Source organism: Cryptomeria japonica, chromosome 3 (assembly GCF_030272615.1).
Source record: "Cryptomeria japonica chromosome 3, Sugi_1.0, whole genome shotgun sequence".
NCBI classification, from domain to species: domain Eukaryota; kingdom Viridiplantae; phylum Streptophyta; class Pinopsida; order Cupressales; family Cupressaceae; genus Cryptomeria; species Cryptomeria japonica.
In genome coordinates, this window is record NC_081407.1 from 317,912,672 (window position 1) to 317,930,042 (window position 17,371).

A 17,371-nucleotide genomic window follows, 5' to 3' on the forward strand; every position below is an offset into this window, starting at 1 on the left:
GCAATGTCTCTACGCATGGCGCTGGTGACCCAGTTTTCACCATGGTACTTGCCCAGGGCGCCACCGAAGTGGTTTTCATCATTGGACGAAATTATTTTCTTTACTTTTTTTGATTTTTCAATGTTTTTTGTGTCACAAGGCACCTGTTTGCCAGGTTTTCACCAAGTAACAATTTTTTTGTTTTATAATTTTTTTTGTATTTTTGAATTAGGATACTCTAAAGAGCTATGTGTAGAACTTGCGAAGGTGCATGTTGTTGATAGGATCCTCCAAAGGTTCACCTTCTGTAGTTGAGAGCTGATATGCACCAGATCCATATGCTGCTGTAATGATGTAAGGACCAAGCCAATTTGGTTCGAACTTGCCCTTCTTCTCTCTGTATTGTTGATTTTTAGGATTTTCTCTGAGAACTAAGTCACCTACCTCAAATGTGCGAGGCTTGACCTTGTGATTGTAGCTATGACTCATTCGTTGTTGGTAAGCCTTGAGATGATTAAAAGCAGTTTGTCTTCGTTCATCCAATAGTTCCAGCTCTTGTAAGCGAGAGACCCTATAGTCTTCATCACTGATGATGTTTTGCAAAGAGACCCGTAAAGAGGGTAGCTCGACCTCAATAGGCAAGATGGCTTCAGAACCATAGACTAGTGAATAGGGTGTAGCTCTTGTAGGTGTACGGACACTTGTGTGGTAGGCCCAAAGTGCAGGATTAAGTTGGATATGCCAATTACGACCAGCATCATCAACTATCTTCTTTAGGATTTTAAGGATTGTTTTGTTAGACGCCTCAGCTTGGCCATTACCTTGGGGGTAATATGGTGTGGAGAAACGATGGGCGATATGGAAGCGGTCACAGAGTTCGCGAACATCCTGATTTTTGAAGGGATGCTCGTTATCAGTGATAATGGAAACAGGAATACCGTATCGGCAAATGATATAGTTAAGGATGAATGTAGCAATCTATTTTCTAGTAACTTGTGTGAGAGGCATGACTTCAATCCATTTTGTAAAATACTCTGTGGCAGTGATAATGAATTTATGACCATTGGAAGAAGGAGGGTGAATCTTGCCTATGAGATTGAGTCCCCATTGACAAAAGGGCCAAGGAGATGCAAGTGGTTGAAGTTCTTGTGCTGGTGCATGTATGAGGTCTCCATGAATTTGACATTGCTTACATTTCTTGACAAACTGATATGAGTCTTTCTCCATATTGGGCCAGTAATATCCAGTCCTGATGAGTTTCTTGGCCAAGGTAGGACCACTAGCATGTGGACCACATATCCCTTCATGCACTTCCCGTAACGCAATCTGAGCTTCGTCGCTTTCTAAACATCTAAGAAGAGTGCCATCTAGACCTCGCCAGTATAGGATATCAGCTAAAATGACATATCGAGAGGATTGGCGAATGAAAGTGCGATGTTGGTTATTTGATAGATCAGGAGGTAAAGTATTGTCACGTAGGTATGTGAAAATAGGACCATATAACTGGGATTCAGGACCAACAACGCATAGCGTCGCAGTAGGCATGAGCTCATATGAAGGGACCAAAAGGTTATCCACCAAGAACTCATAGCGGGTCTTGTTTGGAGGTAGATCGATCAGTGAAGCAATTGTAGCCATGGCATCTGCAGCGCGATTCTGCTCTCTTGGTATCTGCTCAAAGTCTATCTTTGTGAAATGTTGTTTCAGACCATCCACCACTTGTTTATAAGGCATTAAATTTTAATCTTTTGTTTGGTAATTATCAGTTGCTTGACGGATAACAAGTTGGGAGTCCCCAAAAACACGAAGTTCTTGGATCCTCCATTGAACTGCAATTCGTAATCCTGTTGTTAATGCCTCATATTCCGCTATATTGTTAGTGCAAGGAAATGATAAGCGATATGATTTTGGTATAGAATCCCCTTGAGGAGTTATAAAGAGGATGCCAGCTCCTGCCCATGCTATGTATATGAGCCGTCAAAGTATAGTTGCCATGGCTTTGCATGTGACATTGTCAAAATGGATTCATCTGAAAATTTTGAACTTAGAGGAACATCATCGATCATGGGAGCATCTGCTAATTGATCTGCGATGGCTTGTCCTTTTATTGCTTTTCTGTCCACATACTCGATGTCGAAATCACTCAGTATCATTACCCATTTGGCCAATCGCCCAGTAAGTGTTGCCTTATTGAGAAGGTATTTCAATGGATCTATCCTTGCAACTAACTTTGTCTTATGAGTAAGCATGTAATGTCGTAATTTTTGTGAAGCAAAGACCACAGCGAGGCATGTGCACTCAATTGGTGTGTAGTTTAGCTCATATCCCACCAATGTGCGACTCATATAATATACTGCTTTTTCCTTGCCTTCAGCAATTTGTTGTGCTAAGAGTGCCCCCAATGCTGTTGGAGTAGCTGAAATGTATAATAACAGTGGTTGATCTGGAACTGGTGGCATCAGAACTAGCGGATTTAGAAGATAATCTTTGAGCGTCTGGAAAGCCTATTGACAATTGTCATCCCATTTGAATTTGATGTTTTTATGTAGCAGGTGCTGAAAAGGATTACACTTATCTGTCAGTTGTGCTATGAATCTTCGAATGGACTGGAGTCTGCCTTGTAAGGATCGAAGTTGACTAATATTTCTTGGTGGTTGTATTTCCAAGATAGCTTTGACTTTTGCTGGATCCGCTTCAATTCCTCTTTTAGATACAATGAATCCTAGGAGCTTCCCAGAGGTTACTCCAAAGACACATTTCTTAGGGTTTAATCTTACTTTGTATTTTTCCAACCGATCAAAGGCAACTGAAAGTATGTCCAAATGTGTATTTCTGTCTATTGATTTGACCAAGAGGTCATCAACATAATCTTCCACAGTTACATGCATGAGATCATGAAAGATAGTAGTCATGGCTCTTTGATATGTAGCACCTGCATTCTTTAACCCGAAAGGCATGACATTCCAGCAGAAAGTTCCCCATGGACAAGTAAATGATGTTTTGTGTTGATCCTCGGGTGCGATTCTTATCTGATTATAGCCAGAGAATCCATCCATTAATGATAGCATTTCATGACCTGCTGTGAGATCAACAATCAAGTCAATGTTTGGTAATGGGAAGTCATCCTTTGGACAAGCTTTGTTGATGTCTCTGAAATCTGTGCAAATTCTGATGCTACGATCTGGTTTACTGACAGGTACCAAGTTGGAGATCCATTCAGGATAATCAATTGGGCTTATGAATCCGACATCGAGTAATTTCTCAAGTTCTGCTTTGACTAGTAATGCCACTTGTGGATGCATTTTTCTTAATTTCTGTTTTACTGGTTTTGCCCCTAGTTTGACTGTCAGATGATGCATTACCAACTCTGGATCCAATCCAGGCATATCAGCGTATGACCAGGTGAAGTTGATTTGTCACTTTTTGAAGAAACTTATGAATTTTGACCTTTTAGACTCCGTTAGTGATTGAGCTAGGAATATGTTGTGTGGAACCTCTTCTGTACCAATGTTTGTTTTGATAGTCTCTTCTACCAACATGGATGATTTTTCCTCATAAGATGCTGGGAGAATGTCGAGCCTTCCATCTTCGGGCGCCTCAGAGAGGTTTTCACCCTCAGATACATCCTTTCTTTTTACTTTTTTGGGGTCAGATAGCGCCACAATGTGGTTTTTGCCATAAGACCCTTGATTTGTTCTTATTTTCACATTTTTGCGACTGGAAGGTCCAACACCCTCACCAAAATATGTCACGCTATTGAGTTGTATAGTGTATCCCACTTTATGGTCTCCAGGGGGAAGATCATCTCGTATGCCTAGATAGTCAATAAAAGCTTCATCGTTTTGAAATGTATCCAACTGTGCAGGTCCTTCATGATCCCAGTCAATGAGTTGGTGGTGAACAAGGGAAAGGCCGTTAATGTCTTCAAAGTTAGCGGGGCTAAGAGTGAAGATGTGGTTATATTCGGGTATGTCAAGGTAACTATCGAGGTCATCGATGGCACTCTCCTCATCAGTCTCGATCATGAGCGAATCCAAATTATCATCACTAGTAGCGCATTCTGGGACAGGTGTTCTCATCCTATGTGATTTCAACCTAGAACCTTGAGACAAGGACTGTGTAGACTTCTCATGGGTTGTTTCCTGACCAACTCTGAATCTGTTATAAAAATCCTCCTCTTCTGTGGGTTCACCTGGCGTGCCAAAATTTATATGGTGAAAAATGGATAACAATAATAACAATATTGAAAGGCTAAATGAATTCAACCACAAAACCCTAGCCTAACAATCAACAAAGATCCACCATAACATATGAAGATTACCTAAGACAATGCCAATCACATGAAATCACAAAGATTATACCATCACATGTCCAATAGGGTTTTAATCTCCATTCTTCCTATCTCCATTGATCTTGCTTGATATATTTGCTCTCAGATTTTATGTGCACAAGAGCTCAACAAAGAACGGAATGTGGTTGCAAGTAGGATCGTAGTGTAGTGAATTGATCAAGTCATTAGCTCCTTAGGTCATTAGGGTTTGATAATGAAGGAAGCATCTCTTTATATAGAAGACACTATATGAAATGGAGGGATAAGATTGAGAGGTGTAAAAGGAGGTCGGCTATGATTAGAGGGTAGGTAAAAGAAATAATAAAATAATGAGAGGGGTAGGTAGTGTATGAATTAAGAGATGAATGACATGTGTCATGGGTAGAAAAGGCTAATGAATTAATTAAATAAATAAAGATTTATTTAATTAATAGAAGAAGTAGGATAATTAAATAAATAAGATATTTATTTAATTTAGGAAAAGGATAATTTAAATAAATAAATGTATTTATTTAAATGAGAAATAAGGCTAGAAGAGGATAAATGAATTAATTAAATAAATAAGGATTTATTTAATTAATAGAAGAATTAAGCTTAGATAATTAAATAAATAAAATATTTATTTAATTAGACTGGACAATTTTAGGTGTCTACACTAAGTATCTACTCTGAATAGCGTAGCCTCATGTGGGAATCAACAACTATTGTCCTGGCCAGCCATAAGAATTGTGCTTGATTTATTTTAAACATTCAAACATTCAAGACCAAATATCAAAACATTGTGTCATTTGTGTCTTCAAGTGTATGCAAAACAATTTTACATCAAACAACACACTTTTCTTGGAGTAATTTTGAGTCTAAACACTTGCAAACATTGAGTGCTCATCAACATTGTGTCCTTTTGTCACAAACAACAGTCAAACATGTAGATTTGGTCACAACAAGTCACTTCATAGATTGGAAAAATTGCACAAAAGTTTCCATAAATGTGTATGTGTTTGACAAAACCACGTCTATGTCATCGAAATGTGTCTGTGAAGGGCAAAAACACGTATGTGTCTTTTGAGCAACATTGCACTTACAACATCTCAGAAACGTGTCTGTGTCTAACAGAACCATGTCTGTGTCATTTAAGTGCGTCTATGTCTGTATCATTTAAGTGCGTCTGTGAAGTATACAGGCACATCTGTGTTCAAAATTGAAATTTTTTTACAGTACAACAAACAAGAAACAATATGTTTCAGACTTATTGAGCTTTCTAGGTATCTCTCTGGGTTTTCATCTAGCATTCAACCTATCTTTGGGTCTCACAAAGTCCATCATTGCTTTACACCTTACATTACATTCACATTTGTCTAAACTTGAGTCAAAAGGTCACTTGCTTGTCCTCATCTTGCTTTGTCAACACATTACATACAACAACATTTTGCTAAGTGGTCCCTCATCAAGGTCTATCACCTTTGGGTCTCATTTGGTCTTACTTGGAGTCAAGGTCAACTTACCTCATCAAGAGAAACTATCATCTCTTTGGAAGTCACACCTACTCTATTACATACATACTTGGTCTTACAATTTGGACATTGCAAGTAAACTTCAGATTCATTTACATTCCATCCAACTCTTGGTCTTCCATACTCTTTCCATTTTCATCTATTCTCACACATCTTGGTCAAGACCTAGTTAATGGTTGAATCCCATTCCCAAAAATCTAGGAGAGAAACTAAAGAGGCTCAAGAGTTCGCAAACATGAGTTCCTATGAGTATGATAATGATGTCTTTTTCAATTCTGATCATACCACATTACTTGACATGGATGCCTACAGAAACATTCCAAATGTTGAGAACATGGATAGTACAAACAACAATGATACACACAATAACAATATGGACAATATTTCCATACATTCAGCAGAAGTGGAAGACTCCATTATGGATCCTCATTTCAATTGATTGGTTGAGGAAATAATGAGAAGAGATAGACAACATTTCTTACAAGTGATGGCACAAACTGGAGCCAAGATACCTCATGATTTTGACATGTCTCAAATAATGGAAAATCGACCTTTGCATCAAACTCACCTCAACATGGATCAAAGGAGGCCTAATAGTGGAGGTAATAGAGGACCACATATGGTGCCTGAATCACCATCATCTGTGTTTCAAAAACCTGAGGTCCCATACACACATGGTCAAGCATATGATACTCACCTTCGTAGACCATTATGGAAGTCTTATGCAGAAAAATATACTCAATCACATGCCAATGCTAAGGATCAACCACCAAAGCAATTGGATATTCAAAGGCATGCTCAAAATTTGGACACAAGGAAACCACGTGTCAAATTTGGGGGCAACACACTAGAACAAACTCATGACATTCCTGTAGAGTATGGTATACATGGACAAAGAAGATATTCCATTCCTCACCATGACTCTATACCAAGTGGTCCATATATGCAACATCCCTATAAACCTTCTCCATATGAACATGTGTATGATCAATATCATCCATATATGCAACATGCTCCTCCTCCAATCGGTACCTCAAGCATGGGGTATGGTCCAAGAAGTCGATCGCCACCAAAGAACAATTTGGAACAACAAATCAAGGATTTACAAAAGAAAATGGAGAACATAAATACATCAAAGCCAACTTACACAATGAGAGACATATGTCCTTATCCATTTGACAAAATCATTCCAATGCCTCCATTTTCTACATACTTTGTGACACCTAAGTTTGATAAGTATAGAGGGGAAGGGGATCCTAAGGCACACATAAGATAGTTTTTCACAACTTGCATTAAGGTAGCAGCAGAAGAGACATATTTGATGAGATTATTCCCACAAAGCTTAGGTGATCAGGCTATGGAATGGTTCTCCCAACTCCCTCTTGGAATTAAGTCACGGGGTGACTTAGCAGAGGCATTTATTCAACATTTCTCATACAACATAGAGACAGACATATCAGTCACTACTTTGTGCAACACCAAGCAAAGGGATGGAGAGTCTTTTTCATCATTTTTACAAAGATGGAGGAATCTAGCTAGCAGATGCTCTTGTGACATTCCACAAAAACAAATGGTAGAGATGTTCACCCAGAATGTTAACAAAGACATTGGTTATGACTTGAGAAAAGCTTGTTTGTCCACCTTCAAGGACGTCATTGAAAAAGGCTTAGCGATAGAAAAGGTCCTAATTGAACAAGGAGTCATTAAGATATTCAAGGAAAACAAAGATGACTTTAAAGGAAAAGATAAGCCAAGATTTTGGAATAAAAACAAGAACATAGTCAATGATGGTGTTGTTGATGCCACTACAATATGACCCAAAATCATTTTTTCTGGATCAAGCCCTACAAACAATCAGGTAAATACTCAAACCACTTCCAAATCATGAAGGAAGTACACTCCATTGGGAGAACCACTAGAGTCGGTTTTCAAAAAGCTAGTGGCAAACAAAATCATAACAATTCCAGATTTGCCTCCATATGAACCAAAGGTTAAACCAAATTGGTGGAATGATGATGAGTATTGTAAATTTCATAAGAGCAAAGGACATAAAATAGGAAATTGTCATCAGTTGAAGAACATCATACAATATCTTATTGATAGAGGTGACATTGAGATTGAAGGGCATTCATCCAACCAAGAACATGAAATGTTTAAGGAACCATTTCCAAAGCATGACAAGGGAAAAGCTAAAGCCATAGATGACCAAACCAACTATACTAGAGAATCTTATAACTATGATTCAACTATCAATCACATTTCAATGGACAATTATGTCTCTACCATTATCATCAAGGACAATACACTTGAGAATTCTACCCATAGACCTAAGATTGTCCTAAAAGGCATTGGATCTTCTTCCGAACCTACCTCTGAATATAATGTTACAACTCGTCGAGGTAAATTCACTTTGCAAGTTGCTCCAGCTAAAAACATTGCTTCTTCATCAACCAAACCTGAGTATGACCTTGTAGAACAGATGGGGAAGACACCCGCACTTATCTCCATTCTTGAGCTTTTACGCATACCCCCCGCACATAAAGCCATTCTTGACAAAATCTTGAGAGACACTTATGTCCCTACTAATTTGAACGTGGACCATTTTCAAGCCATGGTGGGATACCTGTTTGTTCCACACTCCCTTACATTCATAGAATCCGATGACGCCTCTGTAAGTCAACCACATAACGCACCATTACACATTGAAGTCTTCATACACAAACATCGAATAAAACGAGTCTTGATAGATGGAGGAGCAGGTCTAAACATTTGTACATTGAGCACTATTAAACAATTGGGATATTCAGATAAAGCCATGAATTCTACAAACAAAATTACCATCAAGGCATATAATGATGACGAGCGTTCATCTAAAGGCACAGTCACCTTGCCTCTTAGAGTTGGGCCAGTTACAACAGATGTGGTTTGTCAAGTCCTAGACCTGAATCTCACATACAACATATTACTAGGTTGTCCTTAGATTCATGAAATGAGGGTAGTCCCATCTACATATCACCAATGCATTAAGTTTCCTCACAATGGAGTTGAAATAACAGTTAATGGTGATCCTAATCCATTCATATACTGCAATAACTTGAGACCAAAAACTGAGATGATCATTCCAAGTAATAGGGAAGTTGTCCCTTCTTCTACATACATTGATCCTGAATCATTAAAACCTTCGACATCAAAACAAGGTGAGCTTAAAGGGAAGTATCAGGACAAGGGCATGGGTGAATACACTTTGAATCAAACCATGTGCTTGCAACAAGTTATCAGTTCACCAAAAGAATATGGAAGACCACATCCTAATAAGTAGGTATCTATCATTATACTCAAATGGGACCCTACTATCTTTCAAAGATGGGGTGAACTAGAAGAAGAAGACTTATACAAAATGTTTTACAAAGACCCTGAAAATGATACACAATATCACATCAGCTTACCATGTGAAAAATATGGCAAAGGATTCAAGATCCTACAAAAATTTGGGTATGATGGCAAAAGTCCTCTTGGCTTAAGGAAGGAAGGCATCATTGAACCTTTACAACCGGAATTAACATTCAAAAAGGAATGCTCAAAAGGACTTGGTTTCATGTCTTCCAAGGACAACATTCAAAAGATGGGAGAAGCATTACAAATCAAAGATGCCAAAAATCAACAAGAGAATCGCTATTCCACAGACTCCAATGAATGGGAATGGGATTCAGACAAATCCTCCAGTGACTATGAACTCACCGAGACATTCAGAGAACTAGGTGAACCCACAGAAGAAGAGGAATTTTATAGAAAATTCAAAGTTGGTCAAGAAACAACCCTTGAGGATCCCACACAGTCCTTCCCTCTAGGTTCTAGGTCGAAATCACATAGAATGAGGACACCTGTCCTAGAATGCACTACTAGTGATGACAATTTGGATTCGTTCACGATTGAGATAGATGAGGAGAGTGCCAATGATGACCTTGATAACTACCTCGACATACCTGATATAACTGCATTTTCACTCTTAGCCCTGCTAACTTCGAAGACATCAAAGGCCTTCCCCTTGTTCACCACCAACTTATTGACTGGGACCATGAAGGGCCTACACAGTTTGCACATTCCAAAATGATGAAGCCTTTATTGAATCTCTAGGCATATGAGATGATCTTCCCCCTGGGGATCATAAGGAAGGATACACTATAGAACTCAATAGCATGGCATATATTTGGTGAGGGTGTCGGACCTTCCAGTCGCAAAAACATAAAAATAAAAACAAATCAAGGGTCTAATGGCGAAAACCACATTGTGGCGCTGTCTGACCCCCAAAAAGTAAAAAGAAGGACGTATTTGAGGGCGAAAACCTCTCCGAGGCACCCAAGGATGGAAGGCTCGACATTCTCCCAGCATCATATGAAGAAAAATCATCTATGTTGGTAGAGGAGACCATCAAAACAAACATTGGCATAGAAGAAGTTCCACATAACATATTCCTGGCTCAATCTCTAATAGAGACAGAAAGATCAAAGTTCATAAGTTTCTTCACAGAGCGACAAATCACTTTTGCATGGTCATATGCTAATATGTCTGGATTGGATCCCGATCTGGTAATGCATCATTTGATAGTTAAACCAGGGGCAAAACCAGTGAAACAGAAATTAAGAAAGATGCATCCACAAGTGGCATTATTAGTCAAAGTAGAGCTTGAAAAATTATTGGATGTCAAATTCATATGCCCAATTGATTATCCTAAATGGATCTCCAACTTAGTGCCTATCAGTAAACCAGATCATAGCATCAGAATATGTACAGATTTCAGAGACATCAACAAAGCATGTCCTAAGGATGACTTTCCACTACCAAATATTGACTTGATTGTAGATCTCACAGCAGATCATGCGATGTTATCTATGATGGATGGTTTCTCGGGTTATAATCAAAAAATTGCATCCAAGGATCAGCACAAAACAACATTCACTTGTCCTTGGGGAACTTTCTGTTGGAATGTCATGCCCTTTGGGCTAAAAAATGTAGGCACTACATATCAAAGAGCCATGACTACTATCTTTCATGATCTCATGCACGTTACTGTAGAAGACTATGTTGATGACCTCTTGGGCAAATCAATAGATAGAGATACACATTTGGACATACTTTTAGTCATTTTTGATTGGTTGGAAAAATACAAAGTAAGGTTAAACCCCAAGAAATGTGTCTTTGGAGTAACCTCCGAGAAGCTATTGGGATTCATTGTCTCAAAAAGAGGAATCGAAGCCGATCTAGCAAAAGTCAAGGCCATCCTAGAGATGCAACCACCATGAAATATCAGTCAACTTTGATCTTTGCAAGGGAGACTCCAGTCCATACAGAGATTCATAGCACAACTTGTAGATAAATGTAATCCTTTTCAGCATTTGTTACACAAAAACATTAAATTTAAATGGGATGATAACTGCCAATAGGCTTTCCAGATACTCAAAGATTATCTTCTGAATCTGCTAGTTTTGATGCTACCAGTTCCAGATCAACCTCTATTACTATACATATCAACTAATTCAATGGCACTGGGGGCACTCTTAGCACAACAAGTTGCTGAGGGTAAAGAAAAGGCAGTCTACTACATCAATCGCACATTGGTGGGATATGAGCTAAACTACACACCAATTGAGTGTGCGCGTCTCGCTATGGTCTTTGCTTCATAGAAATTATGACATTACATGCTAACTCATGAAACTAAGTTGGTCACAAGGATCGATCCATTGAAATACCTTCTCAATAAGGCAACGCTTACTGGTCGACTAGCCAAATGGGTGATGCTCCTGAGTGAATTCGACATTGAATATGTGGATAGAAAAACAATAAAAGGGCAAGCTATCACAGATCAATTAGCAGATGCTTCCATGATAGATGATGTTCCTCTAACTTCAGAATTTCCAAATGAATCCATCTTAACAGTGTCACACACAAAGCCTTGGCAGCTATACTTTGACGGCTCATACACACAACATGGGGCAGGAGTTGGCATCCTCTTTATAACTCCTCAAGGGGATTCCATACCAAAATCATATCGATTATCATTTCCCTGCACTAATAACATAGCAGAATATGAGGCATTAACAACTAGATTACGGATTACAGTTCAGTGGAAGATCCAGGAACTCCATGTTTTTGGGGACTCTCAACTTGTAATTTGTCAAGCAACTGATGACTACTAAACAAAGGATGAGAAATTAATGCCTTACAAAAGAATGGTGGATGACCTGAAACAACATTTCATAAAGTTAGACTTTGAGCAGATACCAAGAGAGAAGAATCGAGTTGCGGATGCCATGGCTACAATTGCTTCACTAATCGATCTACCACAGAAAGAGACCCACTATGAGTTCTTGGTGGATAACCTTTTGCTTCCCTCGTATGAGATCACTCCTACTGAGATGATATGTGTCGTCGGTCCTGAGTCCCAATTATATGGTTCCATTTTTACATACCTTCATGACAATACCCTTCTTCCTGACCTATCCAATAACCAACGTCGCACTTTCATTCACCAATCATCTTGATACATCATTTTAGCCAATATCCTATACCGTTGAGGTCTAGATGGCACTCTTCTTAGATTTTTAGAAGGGGACAAAGCTCAGATTGTGTTACGTGAAGTTCATGAAGGGATATGTGGTCCATATTCTAGTGGTCCTACCTTAGCCAAGAAACTCATCAGGACTGGATATTACTGGCCCAATATGGAAAAAGACTCATATCAGTTTGTCAAGAAATGTAAGCAGTGTCAACTTCATGGAGACCTCATTCATGCGCCAGCACAAGAACTTCAACCTATTACAACTCCTTGGCCCTTTTGTCAATGGGGACTCGATCTCATAGGCAAGATTCACCCTCCTTCCTCCAATGGTCATAAATTCATCATCACTGCCAAAGAGTATTTCACAAAATGGATCAAAGTGGTGCCTCTTACACAAGTCACTGGAAAACAAATTGCTACATTCATTCTCAACTATATCATTTGTCGATACGGTATTCCTATTTCCATCATCACTGATAACGGGCGTCCCCTTCAAAAATCAGGTTGTTCATGAACTCTGTGACTGCTTCCATATTACCCATCGTTTATCCACACCTTATTACCCCCAAGGTAATGGTCAAGCTGAGGCATCTACTAAAACAATCCTTAAAATCCTGAAAAAGACAGTCGATGACGCTGGCTGTTATTGACATATCCAACTTAATCTCGCACTTTGGGCTTACCGCACAAGCGTCCACACACCTACAGGAGCTACCCCTTTTTCACTTGTATATGGCGTTGAAGCTATCTTGCCTATTGAGGTCGAGTTACCCTCTTTATGAGTATCTTTGCAAAACATTATCAGTGACGAAGACTACAGGGTCTCTCACTTACAAGAACTTGAACTATTGGATGAACGAAGACAAACTGCTTTTAATCATCGCAAGGCTTATCAACAATAAATGAGTCACAGTTACAATCATAAATTCAAGCCTCACACATTTGAGGTAGGTGATTTGGCCCTTAGAGAAAATCCTAAAAATCAGCAAGACAGAGAGAAGAAGGGCAAATTTGAACCAAATTGGCTTTGTCCTTACATCATCACGACAACATATGGATCAGGTGCATATCAGCTCTCAACCACAGAGGGTGAACCTTTGGAGGATCCTATCAACAACATGCACCTTCACAAGTTTTACATATAGCTCTTCAAAGTATCCTGATTCAAAAATACAAAAAAATAAAAAAAAAAATATCAAAAATACAAAAAAAAAACATAATCATAAAAAATCGTTACTTGGTGAAAACCTGGCAAATAGGCACCTTGTGACACAAAAAAATTGAAAAACAGAAAAACATTTCGTCCAACGGTGAAAACCACTTTGGTGGCACCTTGGGCAAGTACCATGGTGAAAACCGAGTCACCGGTGCCATGTGTGGAGACATTGCTCCTCCCTCCTTCAGGATTCACTTTCATTCTTTCACTTTGCACACACTCATAACCTCTTCATCCATAATAAATCAGCTCCTATCTATGGCTAAGGAAAATCCTACGTCTAGTGATGGGTGTGGAACTGAGAGCATCACACATTCTGAGGAGTACAATGTCTTCCAACCTTCTTCAGTCTATTCGCGCACAATCCACAATAAAGCAACACTTGCATCGCCGATCCGCAATAAAGTTCCATCTTCTTTGTAATAAAGTATCAGTTTCATGGATTCAGTCAGTTTCAGATGAGACACAACAACAACAATGGGCTTCAACAAAATTAAATCTTTCACTAGACTCAGACAACATTATGGTTTAGTGCTATCTATCCTTTTGTGAAAGTAAACATTGTGACCACAATAAATAGACTTATACAAGTGACAAGAGACACTAAACTTGAGGAATACAGTGGATGTTGGTATCAATTCTTGGTTTTCTTTTGATTTTATCTTTCTGGTGACATGTCTTTTAGCTTTTCCAAGATGTCTCTGACTAGAGATTCTATCTCCAGGATGTCTTTGACTAGAAAGGCGAGGATGGGGTATCGTCACCTATTTTCTTTGTTGTCTGTGGATTGTCTCTTAGTAATGCTATGACTTGTCCAAGGATATGAGGACACTGTGAGTCTAGTGTGAACTGGAGCATTCTTTGTTTGCGACTGTCTGATCTCCATGCAAACAGGTACAATGACTTTTTGGGTTGAACATATATCTAGATTGTCATAACCTACTTGCCATAATAAAGCTCAATGATGATAACGCACAAGAAGCTCTTTCACTTTCATATCTTCTATCTTCCATCCCCCTTTCTTGATTGACTTCCATCATCCTTCTTGAGTCTGTGTAGCCTGCTATCACACGAATGAGTATAATGACACACCAAAAAATATCTGCATTTCATGTAGTTGCACCTGCATTATCACATATTAAGCATTTCATACATACATATAGATATCACAATTGCATCGCATCTTGCACACAACACATATTAGCACATTTTACATTTGCATTATCATATTCATCTGCATTTCATACATTCACATTCACATATGCATACCATATTAAAAACATAAAAGAACAAAAATATTGCATTTCATTATGTACATATTTGCATCCATATCATAACCATCACATAGAAACATACATCATGAAACATCTCATCACATAGGTACATATGCATATAGCTGCCGCAAAGATGAATCATCTCATATATATAATAAAAGTGTCATGATACAATGATGTCAAAAATCATATGTCTACAATCACTCGTAGGTGTCTACATCATCATACAAAATGGTACAAAACTGATACATAGGGAGCCCTCTAAGGCTATGATGAACTCCCTCCCTCAGAGCCACCTGGCCTCGATGGAGTCTGAGCCCTAGAAGGACCCACCCTAGGATCATCTATCCTATCCCCTCTGTCTGGTGGTGGTGGAGGACCCATGACCCCACCGCTCGATGCCTGTCTCCTGTCCCTCCCTCCAGTGGTCGTCGCTATCCGCGATGGTCTATGAAAGCTCCTAGTCCGCTGCTCTGGTGGCACGACCCCGTAGTATAGGTCTCCAGTAGCCTATCTCCTCCCTGACTCATAGAACATAAGCATATCTAGCTCTTGTGTCCTCTGTTGCCTGCCTCCCTACCCTTAGTGTTATCTCAGCCTCCGTATAATGCTGGATAGCCTGATCTCTCTCCTGCTCCATGTCCCTCAGTTGTCTCCTAAGTCTAGTTGTCTCCCTCTCCAAACCCTGGATCTCATCTTCCTATCCCTGGCAGATCTCCCTCAACTCCAATAGCTCATCCTCCTCCTCTCCCCCCTATACCTGTGGATTCTCCTGCCCCTATACCTGCTCATGCCCCTATACCTGTGGCTGCTCCTGTGGCTACCCCTACCCCTGTCCTCGTCCCTATACCTATCTCGGACCCTATGCTGTTGGCACCTATAAAGGCAATCCACCTCTGCCTCTCACCATGCAACCCTGTCTCTCCTCCCCACCCTCTCTTCATGGAGCCACTCTCCTCTCTCCTAACACCCCTTGCCTTCTCCATCGGCCTCTACCTTTGCCATCTCCATCATCATCCTTAACACCCCCACCATCTCCATCTATCTGCTCCCCTAGGTCTATCAGTCATGGAAATGGATGCTCAGCCCAAGATGCAGTATACTCTGCATCCATCCCTGCATCCTCTATCTCCGGCCACATATCCCAAGGCATGGGCACCATCCCTACCAGCTGCATCACTGCCCGATCATATGACAATAACGACCCGAAGTGTGCCTGATCCCTCACTGTCTGAGCATACATCCCGGAACCCTGTGGCATCCACTGAATCCTGTCGAACTGCCTGCACACTTGGTCAACCAACTACCTCTCTAGTACATAGGGCATCTGCCCAATTAGATACCTACTTCTGAAGGTGTATGGCAGCTCCACTACATCATCCTCCCACTCCTTGCACTCTCAGTATGGCCTCCATACCATAGTGTCAATCTCATCAATGATCCTCGCTAGTGCTCCAGTCTCCTGATCTGCAGCTGCGAGGTAATCATGTCATATAAGTGAACAAAACTACGCCCATGGCCCCTACCTCTGAAATGAATCGGTCGGGTCACCGACAGATGCTCATAAGCCCATACCTGTAATAATGTCACTCCGCAGCCCAATCCTACGGATCCATGGTATACAAACTGATGAAGCTCATAATACAAGTGTGTCAGCACGCATGGTCCCCAGGCATATCTGGTATGCTATGTCACCAGTGTCTCCAATGTGCTCCCCTAGCCCACAGCCAACCCTCGTGTCACCCTATCCGGACACAGGAACCCACTGATCACTCCTACCAGTACTGTTGGTAGTGCCAATCCTGTCTGTGTCATGGTATCCCATGCCACGTGTCCATCTCTCATCTCTAGTCTGGGATCCTGAAACACTTGTCTCAGGGCATCCCTATCTCCATCTCGATCATAGGGTATCAAATCCCCATCGATTAGTATCCGTAGTATCCTATAAAAATCCTCCAAGGTGATTGTCATCTCACCCATCGGCAAATGAAAAGTCCAAGTCTTTGAGTGCCATCTCTTAGCTAAAGTAGTCAACAACCCCATGTTTGCCCAAAACTCAGGCACATACAAAATGAATCGCAAACCCATAACCTCAATTGCTGCTTTGTCCTCAAATGTCAGCTCCGGTCATAAAATCTGAGTCGAGGAGAATCTCTCCCATGACTCCAACATAGGTAGGTACTCCTGCAGTCAAGCAAATCAATCATGTTAGTCATGTGGCATTCCCTGTTCATCACAAAATGTTGCTTATTATCCTACTGCTTATATCTATCATATGGCGCTCTATCCTAGTGACACTCACTGTTCATCACAAAGTGTTGCTATTTATCCTAGTGGTACTCACTGTTCATCACAAAGTACTATGTGTTTTTGCACTCCTTGTTAATCACAAAGTGTTGCTCATATTTGCACTCCCTGTTCGTCACAAAGTGTTGATCATATTAGTACTCACTGTTCATCACAAAGTACTATGTCTTGGTACTCCTTGTTCATCATAAAGTGCCT